The sequence below is a fragment of the Phyllobates terribilis genome, unplaced genomic scaffold (assembly GCF_046119375.1).
Source record: "Phyllobates terribilis strain yellow unplaced genomic scaffold, ASM4611937v1 Scaffold_140__1_contigs__length_4765195, whole genome shotgun sequence".
In the NCBI taxonomy this organism is placed as follows: Eukaryota; Metazoa; Chordata; class Amphibia; order Anura; family Dendrobatidae; genus Phyllobates; species Phyllobates terribilis.
Window position 1 is genome coordinate 1,590,803 of NW_027362900.1, and position 26,952 is coordinate 1,617,754.

The following is a 26,952-nucleotide window of genomic DNA, read 5'->3' on the forward strand; positions in this document are numbered from 1 at the left end:
CCAACAGAGGGTCCTCCAGAAGGAGATAAGAGCCCTGATGAGATGGCAACAGGTAGAACTGTCTGGTGGTGAGATCGGTAGCGTGAGGATGAGCGACCCGTTCCCCATTGCCATGCCCCCCAAAAGTGAAATGATCTGGTGTCGGACTGCAATCGGGTTAAGAGGGAGGGACTACCAAGCCATGGTAGAACCCGTGTACTCAGACAGCAGGCCCACCATTTTGACAGCCCGGGGGGTGGTCGATGTCCGCCATGGAAGGGTGCCTGTCCGGATCTTAAACATTGGGGAAAGGGAAGTACACTTGCCCCGGTACGCTACACTAGCCAAATTGTATACTGTTGAACACAATGCTGTCAGGGCCATGGAACCCTTGCCTCCATCTCCCCAGGCGGAGGGTAATGGTTCCCAGAAACCCAAGGAGGACTGGTGCCAGAAACTCCACGTGGGTGCTGACTCCACTCCCTTGCACCAAAAACAAGGAGTCTACCGGGTGGTTCAAGAGTACGAGAGAATCTTTAGTAAGCACCCGCTAGACTTCGGCAGAATGAAAGGGGTAGAACACCACATCCCCACGGGGAGCCACCCACCAATAAAAGAAAGATACAGACCTGTACCACCCCGCACACTATCAGAACGCAAAGGGCATGCTGAGAGAAATGAAGGAAGCCGGGGTCATTAGAGACAGTTGTAGCCCCTGGGCAGCCCCCTTGGTTCTGGTAAAAAAGAAAGACTGTACTATGAGAATGTGCGTGGACTATAGAGAAGTCAATCGTATCACCCATAAAGACGCATACCCGTTGCCTAGAATAGAGGAGTCTTTGGTCGCACTAAAATCAGATAATTTCTTCTCTACTTTGGACCTTACTAGTGGGTACTGACAGGTTCCTGTGGCAGAGGCTGATAAGGAGAAGACCGCCTTCACCACCCCGATGGGATTAAGTGAATTCAACTATATGCCGTTCGGGCTCTGCAACGCACCCGGGACCTTCCAGAGGCTGATGGAATGCTGTCTAGGGCACCGAAACTTTGAGACGGTCCTACTTTACCTGGACGACGTGATTGTCTATTCGAAGACTTACGAGGACCATCTAAAGCACCTGGCCGAGGTGTTCGAGGCCCTGGCAGGCTTTGGCATGAAAGTGAAACCCTCCAAGTGCCATCTGTTAAAGCCGAAGGTACAGTACCTGGGACACGTGGTGAGTGCAGAAGGAGTAGCCCCCGACCCTGACAAAATCATGGCAATAAAGAACTGGCCAAGCCCCTCTAACATAAAAGAAGTGAGGCGGTTCGTCGGGTTGGTAGGCTACTACCGAAGGTTCATCCCCAGGTTCACCAAGATGGCAGTCCCTATGCAGGACCTCCTTATAGGACAATCTAAGACCAGAAGCCAAAAGCCACCCTTCAAGTGGGACAAGCCGGAAGAGGAGTCCTTCCGCCAGCTGAAGATGGCCCTCACGGGGGATGAGATCCTGGCCTACCCTGATTATGGCCAGCCTTTTATCCTCCACACAGACGCCAGTAATGTGGGGCTGGGAGCCGTACTGTCACAGAACCAACAGGGCAGAGAAAGGGTGATCGCGTACGCCAGCCGGAAGCTGAGGCCCACCGAGAGAAACCCGGAGAATTACAGCTCCTTTAAGCTGGAGTCCTTGGCAGTGGTGTGGGCCGTAACAGAACGTTTCAAGCATTACCTGGCCTCTGTGAAGTTCACTGTGTACACGGACAACAATCCGTATACACATCTGGACAATGCGAGACTTGGTGCCCTAGAGCAGCGGTGGATGGCCCGGCTAGCAAACTATGACTTCACCATCAAGTACCGGGCAGGCCGAGCCAATGCCAATGCAGATGCCCTATCGAGAATGCCCCACTTGCCCGATGAGGGAGAAGATCCAGACGAGTTGGAGGAAATATTGCTCCCTGCATTCCACCGGTACGGGGCCACTCAGTACTCCCACCGTGTAAGAGACAAAGACTTGACCACTGTCATGTTCAATCCCTTACCTCACCACGGCTGGGCTGAAACGCAAGATAGTGACCCTGCAATTCGCCTGGTGAAAGACCTGTTGACCCAGGCAGACGCTAGCCCTGGCTCGGACGCTCCAGAGGAAGCCAAGCAGTTATGGAAGGAGAAAAGCAGGCTATTCCTCTACGAAGGTAAGCTGTGCAGAAGGCTTGTCAACCACCGGACGCACGAGCTGACCTGGCAGGTAGTGGTCCCGAGACGAGATGCAGCAATGGTCCTGGAGGCCTACCATGACAGAGCGGGACACTTCGGGTGGAAGAAACTGGAGTTCCTACTGAGAGAGCGGTTCTACTGGGTCGGAATGAGAGGGGCCATAGAGAAGTGGTGCAGGGACTGCGGCCCATGTAACCTCAGAAGGAAGGACGGTACCAGCCAGAAGACGCCCTTGATGCCCATCATCACCAGGCAGCCTCTTGAGCTGGTAGCTCTGGACCATGTGAAACTGGCTCCAAGCCGGTCGGGCTACGTCTATGCCCTGACAATAGTGGACCACTATTCCCGGTTCCTGGTGGTGGTTCCTGTTAAAGACTTGACAGCCCAAACAGCGGCCAGAGCCTTCCAACAACACTTCTGCCGTCCACACGGGTATCCGTAACAGGTCTTGACAGATCAAGGTCCAGGGTTTGAGGCTGAAATCTTCCAGGAGTTCTGCAACCTCTACGGCTGTAAGAAGATTCGGACAACGTCTTACCACCCACAAACCAACGGGCTATGTGAGAAAATGAATAATATCGTCATTGATCTCCTCAAAACGTTGCCCCTGGAAGAACGCAGCCTGTGGCCGGAGAAGCTGCCAGACCTGATAGACTTATACAACCATATCCCGGTGAATGCTACAAATTGCACCCCGGCTTACCTGATGAGGGCAAGACCAGGTAAGCTGCCGATAGACCTGGAGATGGGAGTCCTCCCCACCTCCCCAGACGCAGACTGGGATACGGAACGGCCGCTACAGTACAAGAAGGTACAGGAGAGTGTGGAGAGGAGTCTGGCTCAAGCGAGAGAAAAGCAAGAGAGGCTCTTCAACCAACACGCCCCTGCTGGTCCCCTGGAACCTGGTGAGCAGGTTCTGACGCGGAAGAGAAGGCTTCACAAGCTAGATGACCAGTGGGAGAGCGACCCGTACACAGTACTGCAGTCCAACCACAACAACCCGAAGGTATGTGTAATTACCAAGGATGGAGGAGAAACCACTAGCACCGTCTCCAGAGACCACCTAAAAAGGTGCCCCAAGCAACTACAGAATGCAGGAGCTGATTAGTATATATGTAGCTTACCACGGGCCTAGGTGGTCTGGAGTTGGGACCCGGTCCTATTTGTCTACCCTTTTATATGCATTACTTCAACTTTGATATACAGTAAGGTTTTTAATATAGGCAGTATAGGTACCGTCCCAATTTAGGGTCACCTTGCCGCTGGTGGGACGGCTTGTATACTTTTTTTGATCAAAAATAGTTCACTAAGTACCCTATATTTATTATGCAACTTTGCTTTACATTTATATATAATGATGGTAGGGTATGAGATATATTTTTGTCTTTTGTAGGTTTTGCTTCTTTTTGCTAGTGTGAACATGCTCCTATTTCTTGCATGTCTACCATCTTAGACCTCAGTTCACATTGCTTGGTTTTTTGTCTTGTTTGCATTCTGTGCAATTTAAGGGTGTGGCATCCCCTTTGTTGAGCTGATTAGTATATATGTAGCTTACCACGGGCCTAGGTGGTCTGGAGTTGGGACCCGGTCCTATTTGTCTACCCTTTTATATGCATTACTTCAACTTTGATATACAGTAAGGTTTTTAATATAGGCAGTATAGGTACCGTCCCAATTTAGGGTCACCTTGCCGCTGGTGGGACGGCTTGTATACTTTTTTTGATCAAAAATAGTTCACTAAGTACCCTATATTTATTATGCAACTTTGCTTTACATTTATATATAATGATGGTAGGGTATGAGATATATTTTTGTCTTTTGTAGGTTTTGCTTCTTTTTGCTAGTGTGAACATGCTCCTATTTCTTGCATGTCTACCATCTTAGACCTCAGTTCACATTGCTTGGTTTTTTGTCTTGTTTGCATTCTGTGCAATTTAAGGGTGTGGCATCCCCTTTGTTGAGCTGATTAGTATATATGTAGCTTACCACGGGCCTAGGTGGTCTGGAGTTGGGACCCGGTCCTATTTGTCTACCCTTTTATATGCATTACTTCAACTTTGATATACAGTAAGGTTTTTAATATAGGCAGTATAGGTACCGTCCCAATTTAGGGTCACCTTGCCGCTGGTGGGACGGCTTGTATACTTTTTTTGATCAAAAATAGTTCACTAAGTACCCTATATTTATTATGCAACTTTGCTTTACATTTATATATAATGATGGTAGGGTATGAGATATATTTTTGTCTTTTGTAGGTTTTGCTTCTTTTTGCTAGTGTGAACATGCTCCTATTTCTTGCATGTCTACCATCTTAGACCTCAGTTCACATTGCTTGGTTTTTTGTCTTGTTTGCATTCTGTGCAATTTAAGGGTGTGGCATCCCCTTTGTTGAGCTGATTAGTATATATGTAGCTTACCACGGGCCTAGGTGGTCTGGAGTTGGGACCCGGTCCTATTTGTCTACCCTTTTATATGCATTACTTCAACTTTGATATACAGTAAGGTTTTTAATATAGGCAGTATAGGTACCGTCCCAATTTAGGGTCACCTTGCCGCTGGTGGGACGGCTTGTATACTTTTTTTGATCAAAAATAGTTCACTAAGTACCCTATATTTATTATGCAACTTTGCTTTACATTTATATATAATGATGGTAGGGTATGAGATATATTTTTGTCTTTTGTAGGTTTTGCTTCTTTTTGCTAGTGTGAACATGCTCCTATTTCTTGCATGTCTACCATCTTAGACCTCAGTTCACATTGCTTGGTTTTTTGTCTTGTTTGCATTCTGTGCAATTTAAGGGTGTGGCATCCCCTTTGTTGAGCTGATTAGTATATATGTAGCTTACCACGGGCCTAGGTGGTCTGGAGTTGGGACCCGGTCCTATTTGTCTACCCTTTTATATGCATTACTTCAACTTTGATATACAGTAAGGTTTTTAATATAGGCAGTATAGGTACCGTCCCAATTTAGGGTCACCTTGCCGCTGGTGGGACGGCTTGTATACTTTTTTTGATCAAAAATAGTTCACTAAGTACCCTATATTTATTATGCAACTTTGCTTTACATTTATATATAATGATGGTAGGGTATGAGATATATTTTTGTCTTTTGTAGGTTTTGCTTCTTTTTGCTAGTGTGAACATGCTCCTATTTCTTGCATGTCTACCATCTTAGACCTCAGTTCACATTGCTTGGTTTTTTGTCTTGTTTGCATTCTGTGCAATTTAAGGGTGTGGCATCCCCTTTGTTGAGCTGATTAGTATATATGTAGCTTACCACGGGCCTAGGTGGTCTGGAGTTGGGACCCGGTCCTATTTGTCTACCCTTTTATATGCATTACTTCAACTTTGATATACAGTAAGGTTTTTAATATAGGCAGTATAGGTACCGTCCCAATTTAGGGTCACCTTGCCGCTGGTGGGACGGCTTGTATACTTTTTTTGATCAAAAATAGTTCACTAAGTACCCTATATTTATTATGCAACTTTGCTTTACATTTATATATAATGATGGTAGGGTATGAGATATATTTTTGTCTTTTGTAGGTTTTGCTTCTTTTTGCTAGTGTGAACATGCTCCTATTTCTTGCATGTCTACCATCTTAGACCTCAGTTCACATTGCTTGGTTTTTTGTCTTGTTTGCATTCTGTGCAATTTAAGGGTGTGGCATCCCCTTTGTTGAGCTGATTAGTATATATGTAGCTTACCACGGGCCTAGGTGGTCTGGAGTTGGGACCCGGTCCTATTTGTCTACCCTTTTATATGCATTACTTCAACTTTGATATACAGTAAGGTTTTTAATATAGGCAGTATAGGTACCGTCCCAATTTAGGGTCACCTTGCCGCTGGTGGGACGGCTTGTATACTTTTTTTGATCAAAAATAGTTCACTAAGTACCCTATATTTATTATGCAACTTTGCTTTACATTTATATATAATGATGGTAGGGTATGAGATATATTTTTGTCTTTTGTAAGAATGCAGGAGAAGATCAAGATGACCTTGAACCCGCAGAAGACAAGAAAGAAATGATCAGCACAGTTCTTGGAGAGTTCCCCCGGTCCTGGACTCGGATAAATGATTCAATAGTGGTACCCGTCCTACACTTCCTTCAACCAACCCAGCAGGAACCTACAGGAGAGCAGGAGGAATCAGAAGACCAAGCAGCCCTAGAGGCAGAAGAACCCATGCCAGCAACCCAGGAGAGTCAACCCTCTGCTGACAGTGAGCCTGCCATACCTGCGGTAAGCCAAAGGACCCGCAGATAGCTGCCTGCAATGCCTGTAAACCCAGCTAGTAGCTGTACCCTGAATGCTAGTGGGGAAAGTCAGGTTAGACCACCACCAGACAGTGGGTTACGCAGGTCAACCCTGAGCACTAGGGGGCAAATACCAGCTCGCTGGAAGATCTAAATGCTGTATATTGTAAATGTTTTATGTTTGTTGCCTGGTTGCTAATTATGTTTTTCCAGTCTTTCTATTTCATGGACTAACAGGTTATGGACGCTGAATAACCGGAACTGTCTTGTAGATAGTTGCACTTGGTGCCCTCTTTCGAAGATGGCCACGGAAGAAAAATCTGTCCGGTGTGGCCTCCTTGTGGCCCAAAGTAGAGAGCTCAGCCTTGTCGCCACGCCCAAGGCGAGGAACTTGGGGTTTATGGAAACAGGTCCCCACACCGTGGAAAACTTCACACCTTGTTGGGTGACATGGACACCCGGTCACGGAAGCGCCGTGACCTCAAGGACAAAATATACTTGTATATATGTTATGTTGTCATTTATACCCTGTATTTGTGTTTCCTGTTTAGTCCGGAGTACTAAATTTTACTAGGGGAGAATGTGTCACCCCAGGCCTGGATGCCACAAACAATAATCTGTGTCTGAGAGCAGGAGGGAGGTCCCCTGGTTAGGGACAATTAGCATACAGAACCTCCTGTCCCAGGCCAGTAGGGGGAGCTGGCTGCCCCTATAAAAGCTGGAACTGGGGGCAGGGTTAGAGAGAACTGGAAGACCTAGCTCAAGAGTGAGACTAGTCCCAGAGAAGGAGGGACAGTTCAGTTGTAGCTGAGGAGTCCGTGAGGCAGAGGAGAAACTGCAAGCCAGGGACAGAGGTGACGAGAGCCGGTCCTGGAAGAGAACCAATCTACCGGGCATTGGGGTTCGGGGCTGTCAGGGTTACAAGCCCAGCAGCAGAGAACCAACCTGCGAGGGATTTCAGGTCCCTTGGCCTAAGAAGCCTGGAGGCTCCGCCGCACAGAGGGACCAGTACAGCGAGGAGCAAGCAACAGGTACCCAAGGACCTAGTCCATACAGGCGAGAAGTACACGGCCAGCTCAGGGACGTGGGCTATTACACCACGAAAAGGGGGATAGCCAGAAAGAGCATAGAGAGAACGGTAGGCCTACACACTCACCCTGACCAGTGGGGCTCGCCCGAATGCTCTCAGACACCCAGGCCCATTCCTAACCGGTACTGTTGGGTCATTAATAATATTTACAATAAAGACCCTGAACTGTTTGAAGTGGACTCTGAACTCTTACTATTGCGGCCTGCACTATCACCCCAACATCCACCTACACTGCCCTGAGGCTACACTCTTCCCGTGGGGAGTTATCCTACACCTTTGCTGCACACCAACACCAGCCTCAGCAGTCTGCCTCGCAGCGGCGGTTATCCCTGACCGCAATCCACGGGTGGCGTAGTCGGACATTCAAAACACTGATAAATAGACTGCCACCATTTGGTCTGACCACCCTGAGCCACGGGATCGGGTTGCCACTACTACCCCCATCAGCACCGTACACTTGAAGGCCCGGTTCCGTGTACCCCACGGCCCAGGGGGCGAGTCATGTGCATCAAATTATACATACACATATGGGGCAGTGGGGCTTCATACTATATACAGGTGCTTCTCACAAAATTAGAATATCATCAAAAGTTAGTTTATTTCAGTTCTTCAATGCAAAAAGTGAAACTTCTATATTATATAGAGTCATTACACACAGAGGGATCTATTATATAGAGTCATTACACACAGAGGGATCTATTATATAGAGTCATTACACACAGAAGGATCTATTATATAGAGTCATTACACACAGAGGGATCTATTTTAAGTGTTTATTTCTGTTAATGTTGATGATTATGGCTTACAGCCAATGAAAACGCAAACGTCATTATCTCAGTAAATTAGAATACTTCATAACAACAGCTTGAAAAATGTTTTTAAAATCCGAAAAGTTGGCCTACTGAAATGTATGTTTAGTAAATGCCCTCAATACTTGTTCGGGCTCCTCGTGCATCAATTACTGCATCAATGCGGCAATGTGGCATGGAGGGATCAGCCTGTGGCACTGCTGAGGTGTTATGGAAGCCCAGGTGGCTTTGATAGCAGCCTTCAGCTCATCTGTATTGTGGGGTCTGGGGTCTCATCTTCCTCTTGACAATACCCCATAGATTCTCTATAATAGATTCTCTATGGGGTAAAGGTCAGGCGAGTTTGCTGCCAATCAAGCACAGTGATACTGTTGTGTGTAAACCAGGTATTGGTACTTTTGGCAGTGTGGACAGGGGCCAAGTCTTGCTGGAGAATGACATTTCCATCTCCATAAAGCTTGTGGGCAGAGGGAAGCATGAAGTGCTGTAAAATGTCCTGGTAGACGGCTGCGCTGACTTTGGTCTTGATAAAACACAGTGGACTTACACCAGCAGATGACATGGCCCCCCCAAACCATCACTGATTGTGGATACTTCACACTAGACCTCCAGCAGCTTGGATTGTGGCCTCTCCACTCTTCCTCCAGACTCTGGGACCTTGATTTCCAAATGAAATGCAAAATTTACTTTTCATCTGAAAACAACACCTTGGGCCACTGAGCATCAGTCCAGGTCTTTTTCTCTTTGGCCCAGGTAAGACGCTTCTGGCGTTGTCTATTGGTCATGAGGGGCTTGACACAAGCAATGCGACACTTGTAGCCCATGTCCTGGATACGTCTGTGTGTGGTGGCTCTTGAAGCAATGACTCCAGCAGCAGTCCACTCCTTGTGAATCTCCCCCAAATTTTTGAATGGCCTTTTCTTAGCAATCCTTTCAAGGCTGCGGTTATCCCAGTTGCTTGTGCACCTTTTTCTACCACACTTTTTCCTTCCACGTCCATTAATATGCTCGGATACAGCACTCTGTGAACAGCTGCTTCTTTAGCAATGACCTTTTGTGGCTTACCCTCCTTGAGGAGTGTGTCAATAACTGCCTTCTGGACAGCTGTCAAGTCAGCAGTCTTGCCCATGATTGTGGAGCCTACTGAAACTGACTAAGGGACCTTTTTAAATGCTTAGGAAGCCTTTGCAGGTGTTTCTTGTTAATTCTAATTTACTGAGATAATGACTTTTGTGTTTTCATTGGCTGTAAGCCATAATCATCAACATTAGCAGAAATAAACACTTAAAACAGATCACTCTGTTTGTAATGACTCTGTATAATATATGAGTTTCACTTTTTGGATTGAAGAACTGAAATAAATTCACTTTTTGATGATATTCTAATTTTCTGAGAAGCACCTGTATGTAGCAGTGCGGCAATTATACTATATACAGTCAGGAGTATAAGTACTTGATACACTGACAATTTCGAAAGTTTTTCCACCTACAAAGAATGAAGAGGTCTGTTTTGTTCTACTTAACTGCTGCAACTTGGACCTTTAACAGGATTTATATTTCACCTATGAGAAAGCATACTATGTGTATCTGGCAGATTAACTCAGGCATGTTTATGATAAACTGAATACCTGGATTGGAGTCCTATTTGTATACAGAATATTGACTATTAATGCTGGCAGAGTAAGTCTTAGGCTATATTCACACTAGGTGTTTTTTTCTGCAGCAAAACATAATCTCTTGGCAGGAAAGAAGTAGCGTCAAAAATGCAGGTTTTGGTGTGTTTTTTTGCAGTGGTTCTTGGTGCATTTTTGGTGCGTTTTTCAGGATCCCAAAGTTCAGCTTTGCTTCCACCATAGACACATGAAAACAGGTCACCATTGCAAGACATATGTTCATGAAAAAGTACACATTACAAATGTAACAGGGGGTGGTGGGGGGTGAATTGGTCTGGAATGGTTTATCTAAGACCCTGGCAGTGCATTGAATTTGTAGGACACTATTTACTTTCACATTATGGTTTGCCATTGAGTTGCTCAGGCATTGTTCATTTTCACACCACCCTGGGCCACACGTGTTGTTCAATCTCACACCTAACTCAACCAATGTTTACTTTGTAGGCATCACTAATTTAATTAAACTGTAATAATCCAAGCTGCTATCTCAGGTGACCAAGACAAGATGGTTTAAACTTGGGAAAATCACAAGAATAAATGTGTGTCACATACTTGCTTTTTTCACTAAAAACGCAGCAAAATGTTCACACTAGGCTTTTTTTCAGCATTTTTTTCCACCACCCTTTTTTTTAATGGGTGAAAAACGCTGAAACAAGTGACATACTCTATTGCAAAAAGCCATGGAAAGCACAAAATACTGAGGACAAATAAGCTAGCTTTGTGCATGAGATTTCGGAAATCTCATAGACTTTGTTGGTACTGTAAAACGCAGCTGAAAATTTGCATAAAAAAGCCCGCTAAAAAAACGTCTAGTGTGAATATAGCCTTGTATAACAGTTCGCCAATGAGTTAGGATATATGACCACGATGCAGAAATGCTGCGGATTTTTCCTAAGCGTTTCTGCATCTCCCTGGGTTATCAAGCGCTTTGCCAGGTGATTTTAGCATCACTTGGAAAAGTGCTTGACAACTTGGTCACACTATATAATTCCATGCAACCGGCATGGATTTATATAGTGTGACCAAGTTACAATGCTGCAAATGCAGCATCAATAATGAAAAAAAAGAATAATAATGGTGAAAAATAAAAAACAACCTTATACTCATCTTCCGATGGTCCTCGATCTCCTTCTCCGGTGCGTCCGATGTCTTCGGCGGATCACGGTGCTGTAAAAGGACCTTCCATGACGTCATTTAGTCATGTGACAGGTCACGCGACCGCCGATGTCAGCGGTCGGGTGACCTGTCACATGACTAAATGGCGTCATGGAAGGTCATTTTACCACCGCGAGCAGCCGAAGAGCCAGCAGCACCGCCGGGAGCAGACAGGGGCCATCAGAAGGTAAGTATATGTTTATTTTTTATTTTAATTCTATTCTAACTACAGGTACTATGGTACCCGGGTCTGGAGGAGAGTCTCTTCATCTCCAGACCCGGGTACCATCCACGCATTGAGTCGCATAATATCCACATGTGTATTTGTAGTCATGCGGATGTTATGCGTTCCAATGCAAGTCAATGGCGGCTAAATCGCAGCGACTCTGCAAAATTAAAGGACGTGCTGCGGATTTTTCCGCAATGATAATCCGCAGCTGAAATCTCCGCGGCATGTGCACAGCACATGCGGATTATCATTGGGGACCATTGCAGACCTATCACCAAGCGTTTTTTAAGTGTTTCCGCGGCGGAAGTTACGCTGCAGAAACGCCTAAAAAACGCATAGTGGGCACACAGCCTTAAAAGTTCTATGGTGAAGAAAAACACGTGAGATAATAAATGCGAAATATACAATATTTCCCATAATATGACTGAGGATATCTTTAGGGTGTATTCACTGTTTTTCTTCTGCAGCAAAAATGCTGTGTTTTACAGTACCATCTTAGTGAATGACATTTCTGAAATCTCATTCACATGCTGTTTTTTGCATTTTTTTTAAATCTGCAGCTTGTCAAGTCTTTCAGAGGTTTTGCAGCATTTTTCACCCATTCAAATGAATGGAAAAAAAAACACAAGTAAAAACACAATGCACATAGGCTCACCCGTGCCTTTTTTGGCTCTATAGTGACTGATAGCACTTGCAGTTTTTCACTATGGCTGGAATTGTTTTGGACATTCCTCAGGTAAAAGCACTATTGTTGATCCTTATGATCAATCGTCCTAACAGTGTGCTTCTACCACCCGATGGCGTCCTCAGCTTCACTCACCGGCTGGTGATGGAGCTAGTAAAGGATTGCCTGACCAAACACCGACAATGTCGTCTAACGTCAAACTATCTGATGGATTTACTTCAGAACATCAGGACATTACTACACCAGGTAAGTGGCGGACACTCTGCACAGAACATCTCAATATTAATAGATAATAATGGAGGGATAGAAGCTTTTTCTTCTAATATATCGTATTTTGCAGACCATAAGACGCACCAAAAATTTTTGGGAGGTAAATAGGAAAAACATTTATTATAATAAAATGGGGGTCTGTCTTACAGTACTGTCTTATAGTCCGAATTTTCGGTTGCTTACTGAGGGGGGTGGTGGCAGTGGAGCGAGGTCACAGGAGGCAGAGTCGCTGCTGCAGGAAGTCGGCAGTAGGAGTGGGGCGCTGCTGCGGGCCCCAAGCTGGGAGGAGCGGGGTGTCCAGAAGGTGCGAGGCTGCGGGCCCTGGGCTTCAAGGAAATGTTAGCGGTAATTCAGGAGGGGAGGCCCTGCTCTGCTTATTGATTTCTCTGCAGTGGGCTTCAAGAAGTAGGCTGCTGGAGATGGCCAATACGCAGATTGAGATCTCAGCTCCTCATTGAGCCGAGATCTAAATCTGCACATGCACTGCCTCCAGCGGCCATTTGCCTGAAGCCCACCGCCAGAAAATCAATGGGCAGAGCGGGGACTCCCCTCCTAAATCACCGCTAACATTTCCTTGAAGCCCAGGGCCCGCAGCCTCGCACCTCCTGGATACCCCGCTCCTCCCAGCTCGGGGCCCGCAGCAGCACCCCACTTCTACTGCCGGCTTCCTACAGCAGTGACCCTACCTCCTGTGACCTCACTCCACCACAGCCACCCCCCTGGTAAGCTACATTCAGACAATTATTATTATTAATAATCTGTCTGATATGCTGGGGTGGAGAGTTCCAGAGTAGGGGGGATGCACGGGAGAAATCTTGTATGCGATTGTGGGAAGAGGAGATAAGAGGGGAGTAGAGAAGAAGATCTTGTGAGGATCGGAGGTTGCGTGCAGGTAAGTACCGGGAGACTAGGTCACAGATATATGGAGGAGACAGGTTGTGGGTGGCTTTGTATGCCAAGGTTAGGGTCTTGAACTGGAGTCTCTGGGTAATGTGTAGCCAGTGAAGGGATTGGCGGAGCGAGGGGAGAAGCCAGGGAATAGCGGGGGGACAGGTGAATTAGTCAGATAGCAGAGTTTAGAATAGATTGGAGGGGTGCGAGAGTGTTAGAAGGGAGGTCAAAAATTTTGGGAAAAAAAGGCATCTTATAGTCCAAAAAATACGGTAAAACACAACGAGTCCCCAAATACAGTATGTAGTCATTGTATCTGCAGACAGAGAACCGATGTCACATACAATTTCCGCCTCCATTCTGACCGCTCTCATCTCAAAATTCTCCTTTCCATTTTTCCTTCTTTATAGGCTGAAGAAAGATCTCAGACTGAAGATTTGGCTGTTTTTAAAGAACTGGCCGAAAAAGTCCTGTCTATACTAGAACGCTCATTGGAACGCCCGGTAAGGATCAATATTAATAGACGTATCTTAATCCACCGTATCTGAGGAGACTTTCTGAGAAAAGGTCTGAAGATGGCGCGGGATTTGTATCGTTACAATTGGTGCATCTGTAAATGTTGGTTTAGTCCTTCATGATTTATGTATTTGGTGATTTAGTGAAATCTTCCACATATTAATTATATATATTATATCTATCAGGAAACAACAGGAGGCGACGCCAAATATGGGCAAAATGTGACCCCGAAAATCCCTGACCCTAATAGGAGTCAGCCGGAGCTGAACAGCGATCTGATTACAGGTGAGCGATCACCCGACCTTCTACAAGGAATGTCCAGATATTACAGAGGACGGAGGATAATGTTAGATTTACTCTCTACTCTGTGTAATGGGAACCTGGCAGCACATTGTTACATATAGAAGTAGTGGTGTGACGGTATAGGCCATTGTCCCCTAATAATAATTGTTTGTAGAAATCCAATGTGCCAGTCAGGAGAAATGTAAAGTAGACACCATATACAAATCAGAATGGAAGTGCGCTGGGGGCGTGAAAGAAGAAATCCAAGTGCAGTGACACGCCCCCAGTGCACTTCCAGGCTAATTTGCAAATCTCTCCTATGTTTCAGCTCTCTTACCATCACTCATATGTGCAGCGTGGGTGGGGGGTTCCTCATTCATGTGATGGAGGGTCCATTCTGCAGTGCTATAGCAAGTAACATGAAATAAATTAAATTTAAATTGCATTACTGCTCTAGAAAATGGGAAAAAACTAAGATATTGAGCACATAATTTGGCCAATTCATGAATGCCCAGCAGCCAATGACAAGGCGATCTTTTTGTTGGAATCCTCTCCTAATGTGAATCCTCTCCTAGGCTGAAGCCTACATTTATATGGGTAGGTAGGATCCTGTTGTAATTAAAACCACCCCGGGCTGATGGGTGGAGATAGGTACTCAGCAAAAAAGGTCGCCTTGCTGTGACTGCTTGGCATGCACCGAGCAAAAGAAGGTCGCCTTGCCGTGGCTGCTAGGCATGCACCCAGCAAAAGAAGGTCGCCTTGTCGTTACTGCTGGGCATGCACCCAGCAAAAGAAGGTCGCCTTGTCGTGACTGCTGGGCATGCACCCAGCAAAAGAAGGTCGTCTTGCCGTGACTGCTGGGCATGCACCCAGCAAAAAAAAAGGTCACCTTGCCGTGGCTACTTGGCATGCACCCAGAAAAAGAAGGTCGCCTTGCCGTGGCTGCTGGCCATGCATGAATTGGCCAAATTATGCGCTAAGTATCTTCCTTTTATCCTATTTTCTACAGCAGTCATGCAATTCAAATTTCATTTATTTCATGTTTACATGCTATAGCGTTACAGAGTGCAACTTTGTTAGTTATGTATTTGGATGGCTACTCTTAGTATGCACCTGTTCACACCCATTTTCTTTTCGGAAGTGATGGTCAGTCTTTTGTTATTTATGAAGGGGTTCCTCCATCATTTACATTACATTTATCTATGGATTCCCCGTATATTCTCATATTTAGAATCCCCATATAATGAGTATTAATCCCATTTACAGACATCTTGTCATTTCTCCGTTATATTGCTGTATTATCTATGTAGGAATAATATCCTCTAATACATTTCATTTCTTCATCATTATTTTAGAAACAACTGAGCTGTCGAATCCTAACAATGGAATTAGTGAGATCCCGGAGATCCAAGAATCCGTAAGTATCATAGAGGGGGATGCGTGTGTGTCATCAGATCATGGGGTGTGAATGACTCGTCCAGTATTATCCCCCATACAACCATGGGACGTCTCTATTCTAAGTGTAGATGACCCTATGGTGTTAATTACATTTGAATTACAGGGAATCTGTCACCAGGTTTATGCTATTTGGTCTGAGAGAAGCATGATGCAGGGACAGAGACCCTGATTCCACGTGTTGATTACTTTACTCGGTGGAGCAGTTGTGATAAAATCACTATTTTTTTCTGCTGCAGAGCTCTGAATGCTGAGTCTTGTATAACCGCGCCCACACCATTGATTGGCAGCTTTCTGTGTACACTGTGCATAGGCAGAAAGCTGCTAATCAGTGGTGGAGGCAGGGGTACAGAGCAATAGGACTACCTGGCTAGACAGATAGTCTTCTAGTGATAATCTACTGATTTTATTGAAACAGCCACACACAGCCTAGTAAGTAACACATCACTGGAATCAGGGTCTCTGCCCCTACATCATGGTGCTTTCAGAATACATAGAAAAACCTGGTGACAGATTACCTGTAAGTCCTCCTCTGTGTGATCTCCCACATTATCCAGAATGTTATAGTAATGTATGATGACCGTTGCAGGGCGGCTCCAGGATTTCGTGGGCCCTGGGCGAAAGAGTCTCAGTGGCCCCTTTAACACATACCACGATTCATGATGCACAGATACCGCAGATAAATATATATATATATGTATATATATATATATATATAGTACAAGCCCGAAGATTTTACTTCTTACATTACATGAGCGATATCTATTGTAAATTCCACAATAACTCAGAAAGCGGCGAATCCTCACAGCTCACAGTGCAGACCGGACAGTAATGTCCTCCACACAGTATAATGGCACCACATAGTCCTCTATACCGTATTATGAGCTCCATATATTGCTCCATATAGAATAATGGACCCCATAAAATGCTCCACGCAGGCTGTGTCCCCATATAATGCCCCATGCAGGCTGTGACCCCACACATAATGCCCCATGCAGGCTGTGACCCCCACATAATGCCCCATGCAGGATGTCCCCCACACATAATGCCCCATGCAGGATATCCCGGCCACATAATGCCCCATGCAGGATGTCACCCCCCATATAATTCCCCATGCAGGATGTCCCCCCCACATAATGCTCCATGCAGGATGTCCCACCCCACATAATGGCCCATACAGGATGTCACCCCCCCATATAATGCCCCATGCAGGATGTCACCTCCCCATATAATGCCCCATGCAGGATGTCCCCCCAACACATACTGCCCCATGTAGGATGTCACCTCTCACCCCATATATTGCCCCATGCAGGATGTCACCTCTCACCCCATATAATGCCCCATGCAGGATGTCACTTCTCCCCCCATATAATACCCCATGCAGGATGTCACTCCCCCCATATAATGCCCCATGCAGGATGTCAACCCCCATATAATGCCCCATGCAGAATGTCACCTCTCACCCCAAATAAAGCCCTATGCTGGATGTCACTTCCCCCCCATATAATGACCCATGCAGGATGTCACTTCTCCCCCTCATATAATACCCCATGCAGGATGTCACCCCCCTATATAATGCCCCATGCAGGATGCCCTCCCATATAATGCCTCATGTAGGATGTCACCTCTCACCCCATATAATGCCCCATGCAGGATGTCACTCCCCCCCATATAACGCCCCATGCAGGATGTCACTTCTCCCCCCCCATATAATACCCCACGCAGGATGTCCCTACCTCCCCCCCATATAATGCCCCATGCCGGATGTCACTTCTCCCCCCATATAATTCCCCATACGTCCATACATAAAAAAAAAAAATCAAATGCTCACCTCACTGCTCACCAGCTGTGGAGAGGTAAGTATTGTGCTGGCCGTGGTTCTGGGAAAGCATTGGGGGAGGGGAGCAAGGCCCACTAGCTGGCGCTGGCACCACTCTCCTCTGCTCACCGGTCCCATAGCGCGCCAGGGTGCCCGACAGCAAGTGGGCCCCTCGCCTACTCAGGGCCCCGGCACTTGCCTGGGTGTGCTGGGTGCTAGCGCCAGGTCTGCCCAGCGTCCGGTTTGTATCCTCCCAACATCATATCAGTGTAAATCATCTGGGACATAATATGGGGGGAGAAGTTTTTGCATCTGTAACTTTTTTCCTGCATCTTCGATAAATCAGTATTATTTCTTATTCTTTTATAGAGCGTGATGGATTCATTGGTTCCGGCGAGAAAGCCGCATATGAGCGACTATGAAACTTCCAAACTCATCAGCAGTGGAAATTTTGGGTGAGATTTCTGTTGCCATAATCCACATTTCTCAGGGTTCCCTATGACAATGCTTCTGCCCCTGCACTCTGCCATTCAGTGTTATCATAGGGAAATTATATGATCTGTAGCAAATCAAACTGTAAGGAAAGCGATTTAAATAATATAATTACATATAATATAATATATAATAATATAATATTATTACATTTGCCTGTGCTAGACCCTCATCTGTTCTTATGCTGCCTCCTCCACCTGAGCTTTTCTGCTCTCCACTCTGATCTTTGTTTTGATGGGGGGGCTCCATTATGAAGCTGATCAGAGAAGTTGGCTACACATGGTCACATGAAGGGTGACACCATATTGACGTCAATGACATCTACACCCTCCACCATGACCATGTGGGCCCAATCACTGGCCTCAGCAGCAGAAGAGAGCCCTGGAGCACATTCATTTTGGACCAATTTTATTTGCACTAAATTGTATTTGGTCAGTTATAGCGAATCTGCCCAAAGAGAATTTCGATAGATTCTAGTATCTATAATGTGACCTGGGTGATGGCTCCGGCAGAAGTGGCATTGTGGAGACCTCCCATAGGTGATCTATGTAGTGCTATTTTATGTATTTCTAGATGTGGATTTATAGTGGCGGCCAGACTTCTAGTATTAAACATATGCAAATTGTCTCTTCAGAGAGGAAGCAAACTAGAACTCCACCTATAGGAAGTAGCAATCCTAAAAGTCAATATCGACCCTTTAACGAGCCTTGTCACATGACTTAGGATAATAGCCAAAACCAAAATCTCAATTTGCAGGAACTGTGTTCTGGGGTACTGCCCCTCTTCAGTGCAAAGTGTGAGATATGGTTTGACTGGGTGAGAGGTGTCTGACCGGTATCCAAGGGGTTGACGTTTCTCCTTGCGGACATGAGGAGACTTTTAAGCCGCAATGCTCCTCTGGGAAATAGGATTGCTACTTCCTATAGGTGGCACTAGGGTGCTAGTTCTCTTTCTCTCTGAAAAGAGACAATTTGCATATTTCCCAGAAGAGCATTGCAGCTTAAAAGTCTCCTCACCTTGACATGCTTAACATGGCTTTTTCCGCAAGGAGAAACGTTACCGCTTGGATCCCGGTCAGATGCCTCTCACCCAGCCAAACCATATCTCACACTTTGCACTGATGAGTGCTTGTACCCCAAAACATAGTGTCCGAAAATTGAGATTTTGGTTATGGCTATTATTCCATGTCATGTGATAAGGCTCGTTAAAGGGTCGATATTGACTTTTAGGATTACTACTTCCTATAAGGGGCACTAGAGTTCTAGTTCTCTTCCTCTCTGAAGAGACAATTTGCATATTTCCCAGAGGATCATTGAGGCTTAAAAGTCTCCTCACCTTGACAAGCTTAACATGTCACTCTCCGCAAGGAGAAATGTTACCCCTTGGATACCAGTATTAAACATATAATGATTTCTATAGATGGATTATTAATAAGGATTTATTATAACCGATGGATTCTCCTTCTCTCCAGGGCCGTCTACTTAGTGCATCATAAAGACTCACACCAGACCTTTGCTATGAAGAAAATGGCTAAGCGGAACCTAAATACTGCACAGAGATTGGAATGGGCCTTTCTGGAGAGGGACATCTTAACATTTGCTGATTGTCCCTTTGTGGTCTCCATGCTCTGCTCCTTTCCAACTAGATCTCACCTGTGTATGGTCATGGAGTATGTAGGAGGTAAGACACATCTATTGTATTATATTCAGCCCATGTCTGCTTTCATCTTATCACTGCTCATATCATTAGGACATTGTTGGTTACATCCCCACAGAGCATTTACTATAGGTTATCTATTACCAAGATGCTCGTAAATTCATTGATCTTGGTGCAGGGGCGCTATGGGGCTCATCAGTCGGAGGGGGTCTGTCGACGCTCGGCAGTGGGCAGCATCCCTCCACCTGTCATCACAATTTCAGCGGTATTTGCTTCTTCAAGGAGGTGGGGCTGGTGGGGGCAAAAATACTGAGTAGGTGGCTAGTAGGGGCCAAAATACTGAAAGGGGGCCGTATGACTAGATATGGGGGGACTGTGAATGCTGAGTGGAGGTCATCATATTAAGTGGGGTGCTGTGGGGGTCCTCACTCTGTATGGAGGCCCCCATTCTGTGTGGGGACATCATACTGAGTGGGGAGTTATGCGGACCATTATATTGTGTGAAGGACTGTTGGAACCATTATCCTGAGTGGGAGGGTTGCTGTGGGTGCCATCACACCGAGTAGGGGGTTGTGGCTGGCCTCCTTCTAAGTGGTGGCCTCCTTAGGAGGATTCACTGTGGGGATACCATACTCATTGAGTGTGGGTGTGGGCATTTTTGGGAGCATCATACTCTAAAATGGCCATAAAAGTTGTATTGCTGGTGAGAACACCAAGCTGCTTCAACAGGGATATAAATATATTTCTTTTTTATTTTTTAGGGTGTGGGGCAATTACAACTTTTGATATGGGGACTTGTGATTTCTATGTACGCCACTATCTGTGTGATCTCCCCAGGATGTTTCCACTCACTGCTCATTATACATCATGGTTATCTGCTCGTGGTATATCATGGTTATCTTCTGTATAAACCCCTCACCGGTCATATTTCCTTTCTTCTATAGGGGAAGACTGTGGGACCCTTCTAAGCACCAGGGGTCCTCTCTCTGTCCCCATGGCCCGCTTGTACTTTGCAGAGGCGGTACTTGCCGTGGAATACCTGCATAGTTACGGTGTGGTGCACAGAGACCTGAAGCCGGAAAAGTAAGTGCCCCCGTAGTATAATAAAGTGGGGAAAGTTGTCATTTATTATCATTCAGTCTGTGAGGCTAAAACCATCTTCTCTTTTGCAGCCTCCTGATTACATCTACTGGACATATTAAAGTTACCGATTTTGGGATTTCTAAACTTGGTCTAATAATACCGAAAACCAACACCTACAAGGAATTAGCAGTGGACATCTCCAGAGAGTTCCAGGACCGTGAGGTCAGCATCACCTACAAGAACTTAGCTTGTTATTTGCAAATCTCATCACACTATTGTCTCTTCTCTACGTTCTTCCTTTCTAGAGAACTTTTCCACTAATATTTTATCTTCTGCATTGTGTTTTAACGATGATATCTTGTCATAATAATTGCTTCATCGATTCTCATCTCTATGTTCTGTTGGTTTCCAGTTCTGTGGCACCCCATGTTACATAGCCCCAGAGATCATCCTGAAAGAAGGCTATGGAAGACCTGTTGACTGGTGGTCATTGGGGATCATCCTGTATAAATTCCTGCTGGGATGTGTACCATTTGATGCTGATTCCCTCACTGAGCTTTATAAAAGGGTTGTCATTGGTGAGTAGAATAATCCGATCATTGCGTTGATTGGTTACATTTGTTTAGTTATTTCCTTTGCTTTATGTTACAGTCCAGTAAAGAGGTTTTATTTTCTGTAATTTTCTATGTAACAGGAGAACTAATTTGGAATTGTGATCGCGCTCCACCCCTGGATGCTCAGAATCTCATCACTGAGCTGCTCAGAAGAAATCCTGTGCGTAGACTTGGGACAGGTAACAGATATACTAGTATTAATATTCCCTTATTAGACCAAGGACATATCGCTCATGTCCATGAAGATCAGCATTTCTCTATCAGCTCATCTACTGTATTTCTAGTTCTCCACACTAAGACTTTCAGTTTATTTCCTTCATGTCGGCTCAGTTTTGTCATTAGTTCAGATTACGATAAACTGTTCAGATATGGAGCCATCCCTGACTATGTCCGCATCACTTTTGTTTTTCTTTTTCTAGGAGGAGCATTTGAGATCAAGGTTCATCCATTCCTGAGTGACTTGGACTTTGACAACATTCTGAGCCAGGAGCTGGAGTATGTTCCTCAGCTTGTTTCAGATGCAGACACCAGCTTATTTAACAGTAAGTAGAAGGAGACGTCATCTAGACTAAGCGACTGTTTGTCTCATCTTCCCTAATATGTGATCATCTGTTCCCATTAATATTAGTGATAAATAGTGACTGTGTTATACTGACAACCTCTAATAATACTTCATTACCTATTTCTTGTAGATCATTCTGATATAAACAAACATCTGGTCTCAAAGGATTAGGAAGGCACAAGTGAGAACAATGAGAGCCTTGACTTCCAAAATTTTACGTCATCTTCTGAAAAGCTTTGTAAAGTAAGTATGTGATTAATAAATCCCAAATATGTAAAAAAAAATAAAAAAAACTCTAAAAGTACATAAAAAAATTATTTTATATCTTATTTTTATCCGTATTTAGCTCTGTACCATCGCTACCAGGATGGTGAACAATGAGGATCCCAATGCCCCTCCAGAGTATACACCAGAAACCAACACAAACATCTCAGAAATGTGAGTAGATTAGAAAGGGTCATTACTGGGAGTTCCAGGCTGATCTATGTACACAACACCAAATATAGGACATAAATACCATAATATCAAATGCAGCATTCACCGCTTCATGGTTAACGGTCATTGTACTTTTGGCTTCAGAAAATGCAGAGCATAACAGCCCATAATTGTGGCATGTCATGCATTTTTAGCACTGCCTACTCTGTAGGAGAGCTGTAGTATTACTTGCCAGACATTCTTGGTAGTTGTGTTCTGATCCATGGAAGGTAGTTTTGAGCAGAAAACCTTCCCCACTATGACAGTCATATGTCCTATTAGGCCTTATAGTCAGTGTTCTTATAGTGAGACAACCCATTTTATACTGTGTTTACTTACGATTTACATGTTTTTCTTCTTCAAACAGGCAGAAAGAATCTGTTCCTGTATGTAATACAGACGATGCTGTTACCATCTTGCCACCCTCGTCCCCATTGCCAGGTATGTACATGTCTACAGCACCAACAATGTGAATGTTGACTTCAAGGCTCAAATATTTCCACATGGTTTTTCTGGTCTACTATGTTATCCATGTTTCATGGATCTCAGCTATGTTGACCATGGGTTCGCACTGTATCCCTATTTCCCTAATTTTGTACAGGAGTTTTTTTTCATGTATTCTGTATATTACGTTGCATCATCTATTAACCTAGTGAGATATAGCGACTGTGTTATACTGACACCCTCTAACAATCCTTCCTTACCTATGTCTTGTAGATCACTCTGATGAAAACAACCATCTGATCTCAGAGGATAAGGAGGGCACAAGTGAGGACGATGAGAACTTTATCTTCCGAATATTTGCATCATCATCTTCTGAGAGGCTTTCTAAAGTAAGTATGTGATCGATAAATCCAAAATATGTACAAAAAAAAGGATCTATAAAATTAAAAAGTATGTATATTTAATAACTTATTGTTATCCACATTTAGCACTCTACCACCACTAACGGGATGGTGAACAACGAGGATCCCAAGGCCCCTCCAGAGTGTACACCAGAATCCAACACAAACATCTCAGAAATGTGAGTAGATTATGGGGTCATTACTGGGAGCTCCAGGCTGATATATGTGCACAACACCAAATATAGGACATAAATACCATAATATCAAATGCAGCATCCACCGCCCCATGGTTATGGGTCATTGTGCTTTCAGCTTTCGGAATTGTTGGAGATAACAGCCCATAATTGTGGCCGGTCATGCACTTTTAGTGCTGCCCTCACTGTAGGAGAGATGTAGTATGAAATGCCGGCCATTCTTGGTAGTTGTTTTCCTCTCAGCTCTCTATAAAAGGTAGTCTTGAGCAGAAGACCTTCCCCACTATGACAGTCATATGTCCTACTCGGCCTTATAGTCGGTGTTCTTCTAGTGAGACAACCGCTTTTATATGGAGTTTACTTGAGATTTACATGTTTTTCTTCTTCAAACAGGCAGAAAGTATCTGTTCCTGTATGTAATACAGACGATGCTGTTACCATCTTGCCACCCTCGTCCCCATTGCCAGGTATGTACATGTCTACAGCACCAGCAATGTGAATGTTGACTTCAAGGCTCAAATATTCCCACATGGTTTTATACAATACTATAGGTCTCTTATGTTATCCATATTATGACAAAGCAGATCCTATAAGAATATATTGTTACTGATTTTTTTTTTTAATTTTTCATCAGAATTTCCATCTCATGAAGAAAGAAAATCGGCAATAAATCTGAGTATGGAGCAACAAAACTCAGAAAATGGAAAAAATGGGAAAAAGAGACGAGGTAAGTGTGAGAATCAACTCCATGTTGTGTGATGTCAGTGATAATAATTCATGTGGAATAGATGTCATCTGTCAGTGATGGGATTGTCACATGTATGATTGCTGACAATGACCCCTGACCTCTGTATGATAATATTCCTCTGCCGTCCGGCCACAGTGACTGCACAGCATTATCATGTAATATGGAGTCCCATCACTTACATTATATTTATTTCTCTTGTCATAGGTTCCATCTTCCGCCGGATCTTATCATCCTGCCGGCGTGGATTATCCAGGGCTGCTCGTGCATTTGCATGCTGTCACTGTTGCCCTAAAACCATCTAAAAGACGGGACACCTAAGCATCTAGCGCCCTGAAGTCCAGCAGATCCATCATCACTGCTGGAGCTGTATAGAAGGACCTTCACCATCTACCTGTGGCCTTCTGACTGGTCAACCTGGACAAGTTTCAGTAACGCCTCTGTCATCGGGCTCCGCGGTATTCATACTGCTCGTCTGACTTGTCATTTACTGATCACCTGGTATCTGACCTCGGCTATCTTCCTGACTTTGATTTAGTCTATTGATAATGTTCACGATTTTATTCATTCCATTATTAATTAAAAAAAAGTTATATCTGTTACTGTTGCTCTGATTCCTTTTTGTCTTGAATTCACAAATACTTGTAACTCACTAATTGCTCTTCTCACTAAATGTATTTCTCATTATCCTTAATGCAGCAGTCAGTCTCATATTTCTGTCCAGCAGTTACACTGGTGCCTCCACCCTGTACCAGTCATTACACTCATCCACAAACCTCTCCACACTGCTGCACAGCCCTGCATCTCTACCATATCTACACTCCAATGAGCTAAGATTAACATCCTCCATAATCAGGACCTCCCACTCTCATGTCCAAGACATTTTCTCTGCTGCACCAGCTCTCAGGAGTGCACTACTGCAGGCAATCAGGTTCATTCCCACTATCAGAGATTTTAAGTGTGCAGTAGAAACAGATTATTTGTGGTAGGACTATCAAATCACCTACAGCACTCAGTAGCACTTAATATTTGTACATATACAGATAATGGTTGGTGACTGGTTCATGCAGCCTTAATTCCACAAAGATAGATATAAAAGGTCAACATGTTTCATACATCCAAACCATCCTTAATCATGGCAGAAAAACATAATTTTAAGTTCCCACTATGAATATTTGGTGAGATATCACAGCTGTGTATTTTCACAGCACAAAGAACGCATCTTACAGATCAGCAAATCACAGTGTGCTGACGCTTAGTGTTGTAGTTTTGAACAACACCATTCATTTTATCATATAATGTGTTGAAAAATGAGAAAAAATGCCAGGTTTGGGTTCCTTCATTTTACAGTGTGTATTGTGTTGTAAAAACAAACTGACAAAATGATTTAGAGTCAGTAGTACGATTACTGTGATACCAAACTTATAAGGTTTATATATATATATATATATATATATATATACAGTGTTTAGCGTAAATCAGTACACCCAAATAGATTTGTCAGCAAACCTGTAGTTTCCTTTCAGAATCATCATTTTATATGGGATACCATACTACAAAATACTCTCGCAAATTTGAGCCATTGAATGCAAACAAGATTTGGTATTTTGCAGACCCCAAAAAAGTAATTTTCTTAACAAACTCATTCAAGATCATGTATCAAAAATGAGAACATCCCAGTAACAGTCTTAAGAGAAAAGCTAAGTTTAGACAACAAAATTCTAATTAACAAGAACTGAACCACAGGTAAGTGTAATTATTCATTAAACAGATGTCCAGCAGACAGGTGTCTGTAAAAGGAAGTTACTTAATAAAGAAAACTCCTTCCCATTTCATGCTATCAGCAATGGCACCACATAGAAGGGAAATGTCACAAAACCTGAGAAAGAAAATAATTTCTTTGCAATAAATGTGAAGTCTACAAGAAGATCAGCAAAACTTTACTTATCAGTCAGAATACTGTAGCAAAAGTGATGCAAAACTATAACAAAGATGGAACTGCAACCATCTTACAGAGACGTCCAGGCCGACTATGGAAGTTAACACCTAAACAAAAGCGTCCTCTGATGAGAAGGGTAAGTGGCACCACATAGAAGAGAAATGTCACAAGACATTTCTGAGAAAGAAAATAATTTCTTTACAAAAAATGTGAAGTCTACAAGAAGATCAGCAAAGTTTTTCTTATCAGTCAGATGGAAGTTAACATCTAAACAAAAGCATCTTCTGATGAGAAGAAAATCGACAGGCAAATTCATTGCTATTAGCTGAAGAAGTAGAAAGCCAAACTAGGGTGAGTGTTTTCCATGACACGACACGGTGTACACTGCAAATGAATGGCATTCATGAGTGTCCTCCACAAAGGAAGCCTCTCTCCCTTAAAGCCCATGAACAATAAAAGTCCGTCTACAATTTGCCAGGGTCCATGCTTAAAACTATGAGGACTACCGGGACTCTATACTGTGTATGTGCATCTTATGTGTATGTCCGTATTTTATGTTTGTGTGCACTATGTATATGTGACGCGCCCCTGGGCCTTCTGTGTCGTGCGGCATCGCGTGCACGGGGGCTTACCCGGAGCCGGATCAGATGGGGGTAGTAGTCTCGTGGCGGTGACCCGGTCCGTGCCCAGGGAGTCAAACTAAGTGGCGAGTCTATTAGCAGTAGATGTTGGATGACTACGCCACCCGTTGAATGCAGCTTTGGAGCTGCCGCTGCAGGGCAGACCGCTGAGGCCGGTGGAAGGATGGTGCAGCGGGGATGGTATAACCCCCAACGGGAGGGGTATGGCCTCAGGGCAGCCGACGTGGATGATGGGGGTAGCAGGAACCACTCAGAGACGATGCGTGTAGTTCAGGGTCTTTACTGGTGACAAAGATAGACCCTCCCGGAGTACTTGCTAGCGATCGGGGCCTGGTCAGTCCTTGAGCAGATGGGATCTCCCCTGGCCAGGCGGAGTTGTAGGCCTTCCCAGCTA